Source organism: Amblyomma maculatum, chromosome 9 (assembly GCF_055883805.1).
Source record: "Amblyomma maculatum isolate TAMU_Amacu chromosome 9, ASM5588380v1, whole genome shotgun sequence".
In the NCBI taxonomy this organism is placed as follows: domain Eukaryota; kingdom Metazoa; phylum Arthropoda; class Arachnida; order Ixodida; family Ixodidae; genus Amblyomma; species Amblyomma maculatum.
The window spans coordinates 2,678,195-2,697,988 of NC_139352.1; the positions used below are offsets into that span (position 1 = coordinate 2,678,195).

The window sequence follows — 19,794 nt, forward strand, 5'->3', positions numbered from 1 at the left end:
GCAGAAAATAGAGATAACAGTTCTTCGCATCAGTATTAACTAGAGCTATACTGTACAAGAACGATTTAGAAATGGCAAGCAACGCGTAAAGTAAAACAGGCGCTGGCGAACGAGCCAAATCGTATGCATCGTTGATATGCAATGACGTGACTGCAGATAACAAATTGAGTTTTAAACAGAAAGTTGCAAGTGACGTTTGTAAAATTATGTTCGTAAGTAATGCACATGCTCTTCAGCAGACGACAGCGCAAGAACAAGCGGATGGATGCATGGTAAACCCCCTTCATGGTTCATATTGCACGTTACACATGCCAAATAAGCTCACAAGACAACTTTCCGGAAAAATAGGCGATGCGTTAAAAAGCGCGTTGAGGTGGGCAGCACCGGCAGCACACGACCGGCGCAACGGCAAAGTCTAATAGAAACGGCACGCTTGGATGCAAACTGGTAGACGTATGACGTCTACCTTTGAGTTGAAGTAAAAGTACTCATCGTTATGCCACCTGCCGGGTGGTCAGACTCTTATTTGCTCGGCTTCGAAACGGCTCGAGTGTCCGCTCTTTACGTAAATATCTCTGTGGGTAGGCAAAATTGGCACAATTTTGGTGTTTTTTTTTTTTTTTTTTTTTTCATTCCGCCTGCCCGTGCCTAAAAGCGTCTGTTTCCTTGCCGAAACCCCGAACAGAGTCACCCTATTTTCGCGGCTCATGTAGGTAGCGCCGCTGTTTTGGCTGCGTAGTGGAACAACTGCAGCCATGTGCCGGCAGTGCCCATAGCGTGGCTTCTCGTGTAGTTAGGCTTGTGTTACAATGCTTCACGTCGTTGCTTACGGATGGCCGGATTTTCCTACCCAACGTCGTGGTCGTCGAGATGTCATTTGCCGGTACGTTCCCCAGTCCACGATAGGCGAAGTGTTCTTTTTGAAACAAAAGGGGCTTAGCGCTTAGGATTCATGTCGAATGGAGGAATTAGCGGGCTTCTGCCACTGATGTTTTCATCGTGGTACGATCAGGAAACCGGTGCTTTTTTCACCGCCTCTCTGAAATGGTATTCCTCGAAAATGGAGCGGCCACTTGCAAACACGTAATGCGAAGTATATTACCTTGAAACGCGAGCGAGTGTTTTTCGGAAGTGTGCGGGAAATTTAAAATGAGACCGAGCTCAAACCCAGGCCTCAGACCTTCAGCAGAGCTGCTTTTGTTGGCATTCTGTAGTTCTCCTTCTGTGTTCCTTTAATAACATGACGACATTTCACCAGAAATAGTTTCAGCTAAATTGGCAACTCCCAAATGATTGGGCATAGCAAATGTTTCAGCTCGTTTTATTGCTTAGATTTGATTCTTTTCTACGCCCTTGTTTTTTGAAAGGGTAGCTTTACTGCGGACACCAAATCGAGCCTTCAGCGTGAGTGTCGGTTATTGAAAGAGCGGCAACTTGGGCATAATCCTTCATGTGGATGGTGACATTACAATCGGCCTGCCACGACATTTCAATTCCCGTTACCCCTATGCCACGGGCTGGAGCTGCCAACTCGGATCGCTTCTTTTTATGTGGGAGGGTGATACCAGAATCAGCCTGACAAAGCCCTTGCGATCACGTTACCACTAGGACACGCAGGCACGTTCATACGGCTTGGTTAAAGCCGGACTTTATATGTGGCCTGGTAGCTTATGCTCTCGCATGATACCCTTAAAGGCTGAGCTGAAGTGTCCTCAATAATGTAGCGCCCTACACTGATAAGGCGTGAAAAGGGAATAATGTAGCAGGCAAAAGAAGCTTCCGCTTCAATCCAAGTTTAACCAGAGCTAAACCACAGCGAAAATTTCTGTTCTCTCTCACCCACAACTATTATACCCACCTACCCCTCTCCCCCAGTGTAGGGTAGCAAACCAGTTCCTTTAACGGTTAACCTCCCTGCCTTTCCTCCTCGTCTTCCTCCTCCTCCTCCTGTTCGATTTTAAAAGCACTCAGCAAAACCGGAAGACAGCATAGCAGGGGTAGTGACAAATTATATTCCATGCGGAACTTACGCTATCTTTTTTTGGGTTTAATAGCTCATGCTCGCGGATAATTTTTTCGTTACGTGGGAGGCGGTAGCTAGCATTTGACATGGCCTAGCGTTGACTGGACTTCGGGCTTCCTGATATTACATTTGGCAGGAGCAGCCAACTCGGGCCTCTCCTTTCATACGTGGTGATATCAGAATCAGCCTCCAAGACTCTTGCATTGACGTTTCCCTAGGCTACACAGGCACGCTCATACGGCTCTGTTAAAGCGGGGCTTTATATGTTGGCTGGTAGCTTACGATATCGCAACATCGCGAAGGTGGGAGTAAAAACAGAGAGAAAAAGGTGTCGTAGTGGAAGGCTTCGGACCATCGCGCGATAGAGGGCTTCGCCTCATTGCAGTTTAGTGATCCACAGTGCTCCCTAGAATGTTTTTTATCCCTTCTTTGAGTTTTTTTACGGTGCTTTTTGTAATATCGATGGGGTTCAATGTGAAAATCAAATCTTTTAGCAGAAGTTTAGTTGTTCCTAGTGTAATTTGCAGACTGTGCTTGTTGCTGCCAGCGTCTGATTGACGAACAAAATCATTGTGGCTGAAGTTACCAGCTTAGTGCTTTAATCAGGAAAATGTGATTGCAAGTGGGGGTGGGAGATACAACATGCGACACTGCGTAAAGACATTTAATTATTCACTCACTATCGCTTAGCTATGGTACACTTTCTTCTTTTTACTTTCAGCTAGAATGACGCCTCCATCGTTGGCCGCAGGCGATTTGGCAATAGGCGAGGCAATAGCGCCGGCGCTTGAAGCCACGTGCTCCGCCGTCTGTCAGTATGCAGCTACCGCGTCTGGGTCTTAACTTTGCCATCAGCACGCTTTTCAGTTCCCTGCCTTCGTGTGTCATCCATCTCCTCTGTCATGCCGAGTTGTCGAGTATCGTACGACATCGTTTTCTTTTCTTTCCTGTCGTGCCACGATGAGTTGCATCTTGTTTGAGCTTTGCACCTTTTCTTATTTTGTCGATGATCGCGCAATATCAAAGCTTAGATGTGTGGTTTATTATGTTCGCATGATCGCTGCAGGGTGCCTTGGTGATCGACTTTGATAAGCTCTACACCAGATTCATTTGGTGTGGCACTACCGTGTCTGGGTTCCTGCTCCGCTATTTGCACGGTGTCCACTTCTCACTTGTCGCGCACAATATCCGCGTTCGTTCAAATGTCGACTGTTTCGCCACCGTAATAACACCGGGTTCTATTCGTGAGCATCTGGCCTCTGCCGTCGCTTCAAAGAATGGCGGGTCATGTAGCTTACACGTGTCAGTCATTTCTGCTGTCATAGCAACCGACGTGAGAGACGTCAGATGCACTCTCTTGAAGGGCGCACAAGGCCCGCCAGGATTTTGGCTTTCCCTTATACTCTCGCGTTTCTCCTTTACATGAGTGATGCTCCCGTGTTTTACATCGACTCAGCCTGTGTAGCACCCTCATCTAGCTCCTTAAAAAGGCTATTAAATATCTTGCTTTAAAAACCCTTACCATTCATCGTAACCCTACACCATCCAGGTAGCCGGCTATCCTCGCCGACTACGATTTATCCGATCTCTACCCTTAGTTTTCTCGGCTTTGGGGCTTCACACGAGCCAAACCACTTCATGCTTCCCTTTCCCCTTTCTCTCTTTACACTAGGAAGTGGTATATATCCAGCAAGCAAAAAGAAAGAGGCAATGGATGCCGGTCGTAGATCTATCTGCGCTTTACACTGCGCTCGACACTGTCATGAACTTCGATGCGTGTTTCGCTCTCTGTCCCCCGAGTTCCCGGCTGCAAGTGCGCTATATGGATATTTCTCATATAAAACAGGCCTAGTGATGCCAGCAGTGCCAATTGCGCCAAGAGTTGCGCACGCTTTTGGTTGACCGGGATGGTGTAGTGCATATGGTGCTTGTTCCTCGTACTGACTTCATTTTGTGCGATTTCTGAACTGAACCACTCCTTCTCCTCTAATTTTGTTTCCACCAGTTCGGCTAGTAGAGATTTTGAGGTTGATATTTTCGAATGCGAAGTGAAGAACACGTAACCAGCATTTAAGATATTTTCGAATGCGAAGTGAAGAACGCGTAAGCAGCATTTAGAACAGGTCGCTTTCAAGTGCGTAGTCAAAAGTACATTACGTGATCTCTGTTTATGACATGGTCGAGTTTGGATCAAACTCAGAGAAAAGCTCGTAACAAAGCGGTTTCGAAGCTCGTTTTTGGGTAGCAATCTCCTGAAGAAATGCAGTCTCTGAAAGCATGGGGTCAGTATGTCGTAGGTTTTCAAAATAAATGTTTTGCAATCCAATCCTATCGAAACGAGCATGAAGTGGAGGTGGAGGAAATGCAAGGAGGTTTCCTGGCAAAAGAAGCCAATTTGCTACCCTGCACTGAAAAAAAAAAAAAAGCGGATGAAGGAATACAGAAGAGATTTACGAGAAAACTGTTGCAGTGGCTTTTTGCATACTATGTTCGGATGCTGCTGTGGGAACGAATATCCCACTGTGTCGGGTGCATTTCGATGCCAGCGAAATTAAAAACAGCCTCTTTATGATACGAGTGCAGATTGTGACTCGAGGTAGCCATAGCGCTAGTGAAATGGTAGGACCTCGAACACTGCGCGCCCTACACACACAAAAAAAAAATGACAATGTTTGAAAACTCAGAGTATGGTCAGGTAAAGATTCTTCTTTTTTTGACGGCCTGCATCTGGAGCTCGTATTCCAGGAAGTCGTCAGTTTAAGGTCACTTCGAACGTCTCATGTGAAAATAGTTGACTTAGAAGCATCTGAACAATGTAAGTAGCTTCGAAGCGCGTATTCAGCATGCGTTTGAATCAGTAGCATCTCCTGCTTGTTCTTAGCGTGGCCTAGCTTAGATAAATTTACGCTCGGGATAGTAGTGAAAAATCAGCTAGTCTGTGCCAAACTTAAACGCCTATTAGTGTCGTAATAAGAGAATAATTACTTAGCACTCACCTAAGTGCATCCATACGGCTACTAAGAAAAGCTTTACAGCAAAGCCTGAAACTAGATTGAAGAAACATTCACTCTGAGGCATTCTTTCGTCGTCACCTTTAGGAGTTCCTAGATTGATTTCTCTATGCATTCGAGTGATACCGCTATGCTGGTCATCAAAGAAAGCGACTTTGATTCTGGCATCTTTTGCAGTTGGTGCCAGAGGCAGAGTAAGCAAACTACTCTTAAATCAAACAAGGATACCTAGAAGCCATTTTTTGTTGCTCCAATGGATGTTCAGGTTACATAAATAAAACTGCGACATTTTACGGCGCGGAGCTCGAAATAGGTCATCCCATCTGTTGTGCGGCCTCTGAAAGCGTGCGTTCCAGAAAGCGGTGCATTCAACTTTATGGGCTTCCTGCCAGTGGGCCCTCTTACACGCTTAACAATAAAGACGACACTATTTGTCATTGAATGCCACGTGCAGTGGTCGTAGCAGCCACCCGCATAACGGACAATGTACTTAGAATTCCTAGGAATGACCTTGTGATAGATATGGGTACGCTTTTAACCTTAACTGTGAATGTTGTAAGATCCTCTTCTTACAACTATAAGAACTTCAGCTTTTCATTGTTTTAAATGTAGCATCAAAGAGTATTATGCGGTCTTAAGTGCGATAAAAACGCTGCATTATTTTTTGTAATGTACTGAAGAACGCAAACATGGCTCTGGTTTGTATGGCGGTGGCAAGTGCAATTTAAGCAGATTTCTGCCGTTTTCATCTTAAGCGAAATATGTTGGTTATTTAGGTCGTCGTCTGGCGATGCTTCAGCAGAGGCTCCTGCGATATTTCAGCTACACATCGCGTGCATGAATTAAAGCAAGGTTATGAAACACTGGTCGGTCCTAATTCATCCATGCACGCTTCGGCAAAACGCAGCCATTAATGCTTTACCTTAAGCAGGAACACTTGATTCTGAGCGATGGACTTCATTCAAGGATTTTAGCATGCGGCGCTCTGAATGCTCCAGCGGCAACAGCATCGAGTGATAAACTAATGACAATTAGATATTTTTTCAAAACAAAACAATAATTGCTTTTAGGAGCAGGTAGTGTTAGTCCTTTGATGTGATAACTGTATCAGAAGGTATATGCTAAATGTTTGATTAAATTGTTTCTTTGTGCATGCGAAACCGGCTTTGATCTTCACATGGTGCCGATGGAATTTTGGTATTTTTATTTAAAAGCCTAAAGTATTTACGCATAATCAGATATTTTGCGATGTAGTTATATTTGCACGGAAATTACGTTTACCGTGCCAGCCACGCGTCTCGCACAACCAAATAAGCATTAAGCCTAGACATAAGAACACATCTGCCAAATGCTACTTGTCACTTGTGCATCATGTTAGAGGTAAATCAACCAGGAAAATTAAAGGGGGCACTTGTCTCGTTTCGTATGGGTATACGACATCACTACGATTTACGTGCCTACTGTTTCTTTAAGAGGTCATTGTGCGTTTCACTCAGTTCGTTAACATCTTGTGTAGACGTGTTCGTATCACGCGATAAGATGATGGTGTCATCAGTATTATTAACTATCACTTTAACAACTATCGTTATTATTGATTATCACTATTTTATCAGTTACTTTCTATCTAATGGGACTACGTCGTATGAATAACGTTAATGTTGACCTAATACCCATTTAGTGATGCCATCAGTATTAACTCATTTAATGACTATCATGGTCAACAGTTATCTCCTGCTGTGTTATGTCTTATCTCACCATCATTATTCATCTACTGTTAATTACTGGGTTATCGTAAGTAATCGTCGTTCTTATCGTTGCTACCTCCTGGACAAATCTCGTGGTCACACACCGGTCACTCCGCCAATGAGCCAAGAAAGGCTTTCGCGTTAATGAGCGCTGGATATATTAAGAGAAACAACGGAAGGAGGCTACGTGGAATAAAGTGTCGCCTTTTTATTCTAACCAACTTGTCGGATAAGGGAATACGAATTGCCCATTATATTTATGGCTTTTGCAAGCGCTTAGTAATCAAACGCTCAAAATCGGACTGGACGGGTTTCAAAAAAGGCGTCTTATACAATTGCAACATTTAGATCGTAAGCTGTACTACCCGCGGTGCAACATCGAATTTCGCCTCGGTGGGTCCTAATGGCCTTGACCTCAGCTTGCAGGGTCCGAATAACCTTAAATTCATAAAGTGTGTATGTCGACCAATAGTGAGAGGTATACTGCGGCTTCATTAACCAAAGAAACAACTTATAAGAAATATATAAAAATTGGAGAAATAAAAAGGCGGTGTCTGCTCTTAAAGCGAAGCTTGAGCGTCCCCCTAATTCAAGCCGTGTACAGCCTTACGCTTCTATAACTAGGTTCCAGCCATGCTCAACCCCCTTGCCCCCCTCACATTTTGTTCGACCTAACCATGAAGCGGTTCGTTCCGAATCGTTCGTGCTTTGCCGTATTACTCACAAAAGCACAAAAAAAGCCTTTGCACGCTCTTTATTTTCGTTGCATCACTTGTAAGCACCCATGTGGCAGCTGCAATGACGTATCGTGTTTGACATAGAATCCTCGGCTGTTATTAACGTCTCAGCGCAGTCACTTGTTGAGTTCCCAATTATGTCTCGTGTCTACAAAGAGCCAACTAGGCACGCTCAAGCAGACAAGGAACACGGCCGCAGAATTCAAGAATAAGAAGAACCGGAAACGCGCGACGGATGCTACGACCATTAGCCGCGATGGCTCAGTGGTCTGAGTGTTTCGATGGAGGCGAATCGCAAAGGCGTTCGTGTGCTGTACGTGCGAGGTCGCCAGGTGGTCGACATTATATTCCGTGGCCTTCCACTATGGAACCTTTCATTGGAACGCAATATCTCACCAGGTCTAACCGGGCCTTCAAGGATGTGCGCGGCAGATACTGCACCTTTGCTTTCCTGCAAACCAATTATTATTGCGAAAGCAATAATACTTGCACTTTCAAGCCTTCAGCGTCATAGAGTTTCTTACTCTTACCTAGAGGGAAAGCTGTGCTGCCGTCTATGGGAGTTTACATGGCGTTTCCAGACGGCCAGTTCAGCCACCATGGGCGCTCAAAGCATCATGGGCCGGAGAGCTACCGAGTGCAGAACTACAACTTTTGGCCAAAACTAACGCAAACATAAACGTTGTTCGACAGTAAATAATGTCCTAAGATTGAATATTGTGACTATAAATTACAAAAAGAGAGAGAAACAGCATGTCAGTGTGAGATTTATCCAATATAAACGATGGCTCTTTCTCCTATTGGCTTAGCTTTGAGCAGCACAAATACCAATATTTCGTACTTAATATGCAAACTTTGAAATAAAAAAATGTTATGAAAATATTTATCGCTGTGCAATCACTTAAGGAAGTTTTTAGTGGCATTTCGGGAAACAGAAACCATTTATTGGCGACGTATGCTTTTGCGCCTTCGCTACTATGGCTTTCGCGGTCTATGTACGCACTTTCAGATGATGATGATGACGAGAAAGAAACATCGCAGTAACGCCACTCCACGTACCCGAGAAAAACCGACTGTCCCGCAACAAGTAGCACACCGGCCCATGATTCTTAGCGCGCCCATGGTGGCTGAAGTGCAGCGCCCTCAGCTTTCCCTCTAGGTAGTGTAAGGAACTCTATGTTCAGCGTAGTGAGGCGGTGCATACTATTGACCTTTAGCTTCACCCCTGGTGTGACGTCATGCCATCTGCCCCAAAAACCAGGGGCCCAACGCGCCGTCAGCCATGCGAGGCGGTGCACACCAACGGCGGCCTAACTCCGGCTCCTTCCGCGAGGTGCGCTACGGACGGAGTGACGTCATACAGTTAGAAAAATCGGGCCCTGGCTACGCCGTCAGCCATACGAGTCAGAATCAGCCTGCTAGGACCCTGGCATTCACGTCACCCCTATAGGCCACTAAGGTGCGTTCATACGGCTTGGTTAAAGCGGGGCTTTATATGTGGGCTGAGGAAGAAGAAAAAGTGAAGAACGTTCGGTCCCCCGCAGCTGATGCTTTCGCTGAATATTTGGTTCAGCAGCGTTGAACTCTTGTAATTTTTTTATTATATTAATCGGGTGTTCACAGAGAGCGTGACAGGTGCCGCGGCTTTCATTGTCTGTAAACCAATTACTAATGAAATCATTATTAAACTATGTAAAAATGATAAATATGGTGATGGTGATGAATAAAAGCATTAATAAATTAATAATGCAGAATAATTATTGGGATAAAAGAATAAAATAGAAACTAAAGACAACAAAAAATTAATAACATCTTGCTGCGCGCAATGGTTGCCTGCTGGCAAAATTGCTACGGAATGTCAGACCACGCCGGACGGCGCGTGAGCCGGGTCCTTCTACTGTCTCGGTCGAAAAAGCGAGCCGTGTTCAGCGGGCTGAGTTGGAACAGGAGAGTAGACGCTTAAAAATGAACACATTGCCTAATGTGCTTATATCCTAAAGCGTAATCAAATCAAAACTTGGAGCAAAAATAAAACAAATACTGACAAACAGATAAACCCAATTAAAGCGTGCTTTCGTGCGTCGAACTCGGTTTAATGTTAGTTGAAACCCTGCTAATTTTTCACTTTTTCACATTGCACACCCACCTTCCTCCCTTTTCTTATGACGCGGTTCAGGTGTCCACCAAAAAGTATCACAGATACTGCACCTTTCCCTTCTCATCAACAAATTTTTCATTTAATTATTCAAGCTACTATCTCCCGCAAGAACACAACTGAGAACGCAAGAGAAACCAAGACACCCTGCGCGTTCTGAAATGATCAAAACAATGATTCAAAGGTCTTTTTTACATTTTGCGAGGTAGGGTCAACTTCGTACGTATATGCATGAATCACCTGATGGTGTCATCACCAGGCGTGACGTCATGAGCGCATGTGACTTCATTACGACGTCACTTCTGGTTATTAAACACCACCGGATGTGGCCGGTCATGACGTCACAGCAGATGACGTCGCCATGTGGTGACGTCATAGCCAGTCCTTGTCATTACTGATGACTATTTAGTCATGACTAATGACTAGTAGGTACTACTTAGTGACTAGTTAGCCATTAATCAGCACTGGTTAGGGACTAGTTAGCCATTCGTCATTAGTACTACAGCACTGATGCAGCTAGCCAGATGTGATGTAGGAGCGGTGCGAACACCACTCGGCCATCGCCGCGGCGAAAATGCGAATTTGCGGCCGATGTAGCTCTCGCTACAAAAAATATCTATAAACGTTGATCGCGGCTGTGTTTCGACGGGGGCGAAACGGGGAAGCATCCGTGAGCTACGCGATGTCAGCGTTGTTATTGTTATGACTACAGGAAGGACGAAAAGAAAATGCGCGGGCTGGTGAAATGGCCCTATAGCTGAACCACCACGGCTGCCTTGTGCTGACAGAGGGGAATTGAAAGAGATAAGCGAAAAAAGAAAAAAAGATGCGCGTCGCAACGGACGTCGTACGCTACCTAAGTGGGGGCGAGTGCAATGGCGGCATGCATAGTAGATACCAAAACACTGGTGGCAAAAAAGTATCCCCCCAAATGTATGAAGAAATCGGAAACTCCCTCGAAAGGCACCAAGCGTTTCTCAGAATCGATGAAGCTACTGCTGGAGTGCGACTGGCTGTAGTATACGCTTCTTGTGTCAGATTTATGGCGTGCTCGTCTGATGAGCGCCTAGGCAACGATGAGCTGTCAGAATCTCCCTCCTGCTGTATTGCTGAAGGTTTTGTTTTTATATTTTCAGCTGCCAATAAATATTGTATTTGGTAGTGCAGTCGTCACATGGGAAATTTTTCAGGTGTCGACTGATGTGTTTTGAAGATGTTCAAAACAAAGCGCATACTGTCCCTAGCGCTGCGCCGCTCACTTTCTCTTGTAATTTTCTTGTGAGGCAAAGCAAATTTACAACTTAACGATTAGAATGATATAGAATTACTGAAATAAGTCAACATAATTAGGCGAATAAACTGAAGGGAAGCGAATGCGATTAAAGTTCAAAATATTCATGTCCGATTGGGTTGGCGCGGATGTAGCGCGAGAACACATTTTTTTTTTTTCACTCAATTCCAGTGTCTTACCTGTTCTCACTCTCTTCTAAATGCATTTATGTTCAGTTTTCTGCCTCTTCATAATTCATTTCTAATCATGTTTTGCTCTTTGTAAACATTTTTGTTGATTCGTTCTTAATCATTTTCATTTTTGCAGAGTTTATCTGACTGCGGCCGCATCCTCCAATTCGAAGAAGTGCTGAGCCTCATTTCATTCCCTTCCCGCCCCTTTCCGGACAGGGGTAAGTGAAGAAGGGGAAATTCATGCCGGCGAATGTGTCGAGTTAATCCTGAAGTGAAACGCTCAGTTTCAGTGGTATGAGCTCGCCGTTTCTTGAGCGAGCCCTTAAACGCTCCTGCAAGTATCTGTTCCCCGAAAATATTCCTCAAGTAAACTTTGCAGTGAGTAGATGATAAATATTATTCCTGCATCTTAAAGGGTTGGAAATAGCAAAAACAGAAATCGAAAGTGCCGCGAAAACTTAAAAAAGAAACTGCGAGACTGAAGAGGGTTTGATGCGGAAGTCATGTGTTCGTAAATATTCAGAGTATTTTGTGTATTGCGAAGGCGGTGAAGTGTTCGCAAACACTCAACGTGTTCGAACATCTGTGGCAGTATATTACAGTATGGACTGGGCAAGGGTAACACTTACAAAATGCAGAATCAGCAGCATAGTGAACATAACGGACAGTTAGTTCCTGCATTTAAATATGTATTTAAATGTATACTTTACTCGTCCAGTCCTCCGTTTTCTGTGGTGAATCATGGTTTCTTTATTATATATTTCTCTAGTATAGTTCTCTAGTGGAGCGAGCGTGACGCCAGTATGATGTCAAATATTTCTGACGGGAAGAGACTTCGGACCCTTCTGAGCATCGATGGGCATAAATGGAATATATGGCCATCCACTATGAAACGGGAGGGGGACGTTTGCCTCTATGTTCGGCTTTGTAAATCAAATTTCTTTAAGGTATTCATAAATCAGTAAATAAATTCCTAATTTACTCAACTAAAGACTTATTTCTACAAATCTCGCCATGCGTCACCTTTTTGCTTTTTAGCCACCAATCGTTCAGTCTCTTTTCGCTAACTTCCATGGCAGATTCATTCGCCTGACTATTGTTTTCTTAACCCTGGGGGGTCAGGGAGAGTGATTGTGGCTGCATCCACATCCGGAGTCAGGCCATAAAAGTTGAGTATGAGATCTTCAGTTTCTTCAACGTATTTGCCACACACTGCACATGCGTCATGTTCTTGGTTAAGTTTGTTTTTATAGTTGCGCGTTCTACGGCATGCCGATTAGGCCTAAAAAAAATTAGAGCAATCATTGCCTTTTGCCATAGAAAGATTCCTTTCCAATTTGCGTTTCTCAGTTTCAATAGATTTCAACGTTCTGCTTATTTTTCATTCAATTTACGTAATTGTTATCCTTTGTGTTTTTTAGTTGTTTAAATCTTTGGCCAATGCTGTGCGCACAGCGTGACGCACAGTGACATGGCACGGCCGCTCGATGGAAGCGCACTGTGCGCTTCCATCGAGCGACCGTGGACATGGTCTGCAATGTCAGTTCAGTGGCGTCATGAGTGACGCCGAGACACACTAGCAGCGTTGCACGGTTTTTACGCCGGCAAACAAGAAACATGCGCTTAACTGCAATCCATGCAAAACGTCAGCTTAAATAATAATTTGTTCAAAGGAAGGGTAAGGACACCTGAGCCGCGCCGTAAGGGAAGGGAGGAAGGTGGGAGAAGTGAAAAGAAAGGGGACTCGTAGTGGAGGGCTAGGGAGTAATTTCGACCACCTAGGGATCTTTAACGTGCGCTGACATCGCACAGCACACGGACGCCATTTTGTTTTGCCTCCAGCGAAACGCAGCCGCCGCGGTCGGGAATTTTGCTTGAAGGCGGCTCTCACATTTAGGATTTCACGCTAGTTGCATAACGCGTGATAGCATAAACGCGGTTGGCTCCTCTTCACTTTTTTAAGGCTGAATACCTTTCTAGGCTCGTGGAACGAAATCCTGTGCGCGAGAGTTGTGCGTGAGATTTATCATATTTTGCGAGATTCTACGAGATTAGTTCTTTTCTAGCATTTCTGTCAATATGTGATCCCACACTTGAACGCGCGCAAGAAACGCTACGCACGCGACAGGGGCGATGGTGTATCGTCCAAACACAGTTGCTGGCGAAAGTGTGACAAATATTGCGCCTTCTTTTCCTTTAAACCAATTATAATTATAAGTAGCACTGCAACGAACGCCGATAAGAGGCAAACAATCAGAGGCCATTCCCCTCTTAGGAGACATACTTAAGGGAGCTTCTATTTTTTTATTGCCAAAGCAATACTACAACAGCCAAAGCGAAACCTCTGGGGGGCCGCAGCTACACCGTGAAGAGGCAGCTAAGCTGTGAATAAGCGTAGCTACGGTCTCCTCATTTAAAAATCAGCCTGCCATCACATTTCAATTCACTTTACCCCTATGTCACGGGCAGGAGCTGCCAACTCAGGTCACTCCATCCATATGGGAGGGTGATATCAGAATCGGCCTGCCAGAACCGTTTGCATTCTCGTTACCCCTGCGACACGCAGGCACGTCCATACGGCTTGGTTGAAGCGTAGCTTTATATGTGGGCTGCTAACTTCCACTCTCGCGTCATACCCTTAAAAGATGTGTTGTGTACCCAATAATGTAGCACCTTGCACTGATAGGGCATGATAAGGGAATAATATACCAGGCAAAAGAAACCTCCACCGTTGCTTTCGCAATTCAACTAAGGTTAACCAGAGCTAAACCACAACTGATCTTTTTTTTTTTTTTCAAACTAACGTCCTCAACCTTTTCGTGAACCAGAACACTATGAATTAGTGTCTACCACAGTGACTGCAATTCCTAGACCAAATGTCAAATATATAACATTCCACTCATTCGCTGCAATGGTTTACATCCTATGTAGACGAGATAGTCTTTGAGTATACGTAAACTTTTTTGGGGCAGAGAAAAAAGAAGGTAATTTTACTTCGTATTCCATAAGCATTAACCCACTGAAGGCCTCTCATACCATGAGCTGCTTCTCATCGCAACGTCTTTACAGCAATGAGTTGGATTGAAAGTGGCTCATAAATAGTTATACCTGCTCCCGCGCTTCGTTGAGATGAGAACATCTCGGAAACTGGGAATAGGATCGAACTATCTACATTCTATGATTGCCTAATTTCGAACGAAAAAGAGAAAATGAAAAGCATGTTATCGGAAAGGATTTTGCTATCCGAGCGACAAAAACCCAAGAATCATCACGGGCAATTCATTCGTTTCAAACCGGCAAACCACGTCTGCCCGACTCACGAAATGTTTGCGCAACTGTGCGAGCAAGTAGGACCAGAAACCTAGAACAAGACACCATAAGCGATAATCGAACATAGAAAATGAGTGCTGGAGCGAATTTTCACTTATATGTGAATAGAGTGAGCTTCAGCTCAGAGAAAAAAATGACCTCTCATCTCGCAAAAAGCGAGTGCAAATGACAGATGAAATGTCAGGATAAAGCGAGATAAATTACATTACAGAAAGTTGCCGGGCCACTTGGTACATCATTTTCAACAGAACCAGCGCGCTAAAACTGGACAGAGAAAGAATACAACACACAGACGCAGCACTGTGTGTTGTATTCTTTTTTTGTCCAGTTTTAGCGCACTGTTTCTGTTGGAAAGGACAAGAGATAAATTATGTAGCCATCGTTATGGCAACACTGTGTGAAAAAGAACTGAACAAGGGTAGAGGGGACCTTTAGTTCGCAAGCCGAGCTAATGTGTCAACAAGCGGACTTGTCTTCGTCTTGGCAGGACGGTCATCACTGGCGGTGATTTAAATGCCATTTTCGCTTCTGTATGAAAGCTAGGGAGGGTGGAGAGGGAGCGTGGAGAAGAAAGAAGTAGCCCAGGAGTGCAAAATGTTCCTTTGGTATGTATCTATGAGCCTGGAACTAGTGATCCCGTGGCCTGGAAAAGAGCATAAAAAGGGGCAGCAGCAGGAAAAGGTACAATGCGGGGGGATGAGTCAGCACCTAAAGTAGGTTCGATCCTTACACGCCTTTCTTGAAGAGGACAGGCATTGCAAATAATCCTGATAAAGAATTCAGCTGTAGCGGAACGGTTCTAAAACATTTTCCGCAAGACTGGGAAACAGACAAAGAAAATCAAAGATAACAGATCAAGTTAACCACACCTGCCATGCCCTCAAGAAAAGGGTTCAAGGCGAACCAAAGTAATAAGTGATAAAAGGGAACATATTTGGAAAACATGTGCAGCTTAAGCTTTTGCGGAGTGGGGGGGGGGGGGGGGGGGGGGGGGGAGGGGATAGACTGTACACGTGCTGTGAACGATCTGTACAATTATCCCTGTATGGTACTGTTTTCCCAAATAGTTATGACGCAGGGGGATTAAATTTAAGGAATTCGGACGCTCCTTTCGAGATATTTATTCTTGCCTGTACCAGTGGTCTAGATATGTGCGTTAGATATGCCTCCTTATATTTTCTATCCCTTGATAATTTAAAGCCTGACTGAAGAATAAATTATTTAATTTGTTCGAACTTATGATCGGTGTGATTGAGATGCTGGGAAACTGCTTTTGGGAGGTGTTTGCCTGTGTCTGCCCGATAGCCATTAAGCCTTATGTTCACTGATTGCCTTGCCTCCGCGATGCACTGTTTATGACAGAAGGACCATTCTAGAAGGTAGATAACGTTTTGCGATCTACAATTAAAGCCTGATTCTGTGTGAAAAGTGAAATCGCTTGCAGTACCTTTAACAGTGGCGTCGTATGGTAAATAATTGGACGTCTTACATCTGGGTCTAGAGCAAGGATGTGGTTAGAATGAACGCTTGTTGTCAAGTTTCGAATGTACTAGAATATATCTGAGGCTTCTGTGGAGTTTGTATGTTACCATTCGTGTCCTCGGGAATTAATTAATTAATTAATTTATTTATTTATTTATTTATTTATTTATTTATTTATTTATTTATTTATTTATTTATTTATTTATTTATTTATTTATTTATTTATTTATTTATTCATATACCCTCAGGGCCCGAAGGCATTAAAGAGGGGAGTGGGAAAGATACATTGGTACAGGGTACAGTGTAGCATAAAACAACATAGGAGAAACAATAACACGGCGAAAAGTGATCAAAACAAAACAAGAAAAGGATTGAAGCTTATTTATTCATTAAGGCGTTCGTTAGGCGTTAGCATGGAGTGGTATTTCCGTAATATATTGTTTATGTTTGGAAGGGCATTGGAGTATTTCATTACAAAAAAGGCTGGCGTTCAGTGTAGGCTTTTGGTCGTTTCGTGAGCCCATAGTTGCGATTCAAACAAGTTACTTTCTGGACGACCATATTAAGGGAGTTGCCGGGATGGGTTTATTCAATAAGTCTTGCTTTCAACGAATGTAGTTAGATTAAGTAACCGTTATCATTGCTACATATTCTTCTGAGTCATGTCGCTTGTCCTACAAGTATCCTTGTTTGCAAAGTCTCGGATGATGACTGGGGAAATCTAGGTATATTGCCGCTAATCCGCTGGCTTTCTGTGCAAGGAAGTTTTCAGATTGTCATTTTCCATCGACTAAGTGGTGTCGAGAAGGTCTATTTTCAGTTTCGAAGGCTGAAGTGTAAGTTTAATGACACTGTGATGATTATTAAGATAAGAGACGAATGATTGGAGAGATTGTGATCCACACTGCCATATTATGAAGATAACTTCAATATAGCGAAGGTACTAGGACGAATCAAAATTGAAGTAATTTAAAGTTAGGACCTGTCTAAGGAGCGTTAAGGTAAGCTTCAGACGCATGCGGTGGGGGGGAGGGGGGGGAGTTGAATAATACTTGAAAGAGGGCGTCGGTACCTTGTTCGATAGGAATATTAGTGTAGAGTGCCGTGGCATCAATTGTGACAAGTATACAGTCATGTGGATGGTTGTTGGTGTTATTAATAAGTTCAATTATTCGGAGACAGTGAGGTGTGTCCTGCGAAAACATAGGAAGCTTAGTGGGGAGGTCTGCTAGGTGTTGATTTAGCTTCCTTCATTTCTGCAGGTCACACCTAACTTTCTCCGAATATCCCACTTTACCACGTTTTCGTCTTCCTCGACTGGTGTCGGGTGGAAGGTGGTGGCAAAGACTGCTTCGCGTGCTGTGAGATTCAAGTTATTTTTGAGCAGTAATGTTCAGATCATGTTTTCGTGCTCTTCGATTACTCCATTATCGATTATGGCAGCAAAAGCTGCCTCGGGTACTATCAGTTTCAAGGTATGTCTAAGTAGACCATGCAAGATTCCCTGTCATCATAAATTAATCTCAACAATTCATGTTAAAAGAATTCTTTGGAGATAGGATGTTCTCTAAACCACGGTATAGCGATAGCCACACCAAAAAAGGTTATTCTGCGAGCGCCATACAGTAGCCGATCCGCATTTGTGGGTATATGTCATCAGTTTAGAGGAAAAAAAACAACAAAAACAATCGATTGCATGAGGTTCACCTTTCTTCTGTTAAGTCCGCCACGGTTTTTAGGAGCAGACAAGCGTCGTGGGGTTAAGATGAGACGTTTTATCGATCGCCATAGACCTAAAAGTGCGTAGGAAAGTCCGCGGAGCGATGGCGCATAAATATAACAAAACTTATCTCTGCGGCGTGGTTCAAGCAAACAGCTAAAAAAAAGGAGAGCAATAAATTGGACACACGTGTCTAGACCCACGTGATGCGTGGTCCGAAACCCGGGATACACGCCCAGCGGAAGTCAGCGGGTTCGAGATCACTTTGTCAAAAGCGGCCACTCGCAGATGCCGCGGCATTTGCGGCCACTACAGGGATGGTGCTGCTGTTCCGCGTGATTTGCGGGTTGGGGAGTTTCGACTATGTGGCAGAAGACAGCACTATTAACTGAGCCGTCGCAAATGTGCTTCACAAAGCACTGCTGCGTGTTCTCAGCGTTACCGGATCGCACGAGGTCATGGGGTCGCGAGAGTGGTTTGGAGTTAGCGTGACGCGTTCGCGCTTCAGCCGGCAGAGCTCTTTCAATGATGAAGAGCCTCTGTTCTCGACTTGCAAATAACACAGGCCGGTATCTCGAGTCTTTCAGGAATACAAACAGCGTCCACGCTCGTGGCGCTGGGTCATTCCGGGTTCAGCACCCGTGGCCATCTGATCTGGAATCCGCTGAGTGCCGCCACGTGTCTGAGAAGCAGCATGATCAAAGTAGCGTGGTTGTTTCACTTGTCAAAAAAGAGGTACTGATATAGAGATAGCGACTTTTATTTAATCGAGAATTAGAAAGAAATTTTTAGTTGTAATGCGAAAAAAATTTCAAATAAATATTACTACAAAAACAAACGAAAACAAATATTTACGTGCTCATAAATGAGTGGCGTTCAGCCTCTTGCTTAAGAAAGGACGTAGTGTATTGGTAACCATATTTAACTTGCATTTAGCACCCTCTCTGTCATATAATACGAGTTGCATAGGTTCAGACCAAACTCCTTTCGCCCGTGGCGTTGCTGCGGCAGTAAAACCGGTTCAGTGCTGCTATGTTGCATTTCATATGCGTGTGTATACGACGTGTGTTACCTTTGTTGCCCTTTTCGCATTTAGTTGTGATGATCGTGGCAAATATTTGAAGCAAGGCGCGAGCGATGAGGAAATGTTAAAAATTGTAATTTCCGCTGTGTTCGTGTCTTCTTGGAGGATGCAATAAAAGTTCAGTTGTAAGTTAGCGCCCGTCCCGTGTGCCTCGCTGTGTCCTTGTCTGTTTAGCGCTATGTTGCAAGAAAAGATTCGACAATGCTTCACCAGCGTTCAGCCTGCAGGTTACGTCGCAAGTGGCTTGTGCAGATGTATACACACCTGCCCGACAGGTATCTCACTGCTTCCTTTTTGTGATGCACTGTAAGTGAAGGTTAGGTTTAATTTCCTCACGATGGGGGGGGGGGGGGGGGGGGGGGGGAGGGTCTTGCATTCTGCAAAGCGTTCCGACCGCTCAGTCGGCTGGACCTTTCGGCTATTCTGCGTCGTATTGGCGACTAGCGTTAGCTGAATATGTTCATAGGCGCATTGTTAAAGGAACGTGATTTTGTTAATCTTAGATCTAATAAATGCTCAAGTGGTTCTAAATATAGAGCTTTGACTGTGTTCATATTAGAAAGCTGTATTGTTCTTGTTTATCATTTCAGTGCTGCAGCGCTACTACTCACATTCTCTAAAAACCCCGACGTCTAAGCCTACTTCAGGTGTCCGCAGAAAGTGTGACAGATACTTCGTCTTTGACAACCAATTATAAAGTCAGGGACACAACCTCTTCCTGTTGGCCTGCTTCAATGACCACGAATTATGTTTCCCAAACTATGTTACAAATGTGCTCCTATCCAACACCATCGCCAATAAAGGTATTACTTCAAGATGTTATCTGTGAAGCACGTGCAACTTCTTGTTAGGAAGCATGGCCGCCTGATTACCACAGCGCAGTAACGTTATTAACTGAGACACATCAAACACAGTCCTGTCAAAACATCCTGCTCCTGCACGATATTCCGCGATTAACTGAGTTAAACCCTCTCTATTTTTCATCTTTAGTTTGGTCATCCTTGCTGGTTTTGGTTTCCTTTGCTTGCTTGTTTTGCTTAAAT

The 19,794-nt window shown here is 44.2% G+C and overlaps 1 long non-coding RNA gene across 1 annotated transcript; it reads left to right on the top strand.

The window, feature by feature from the left end:
- The first annotated feature begins 712 nt into the window (after window positions 1-712).
- LOC146178106 (uncharacterized) lies at window positions 713-19,555 on the top strand. The gene is made up of 3 exons (XR_014700861.1): window positions 713-883; window positions 11,269-11,353; window positions 19,342-19,555. It is a non-coding gene; the product is annotated as an uncharacterized LOC146178106 (long non-coding RNA).
- The last annotated feature ends 239 nt before the right edge of the window (window positions 19,556-19,794 follow it).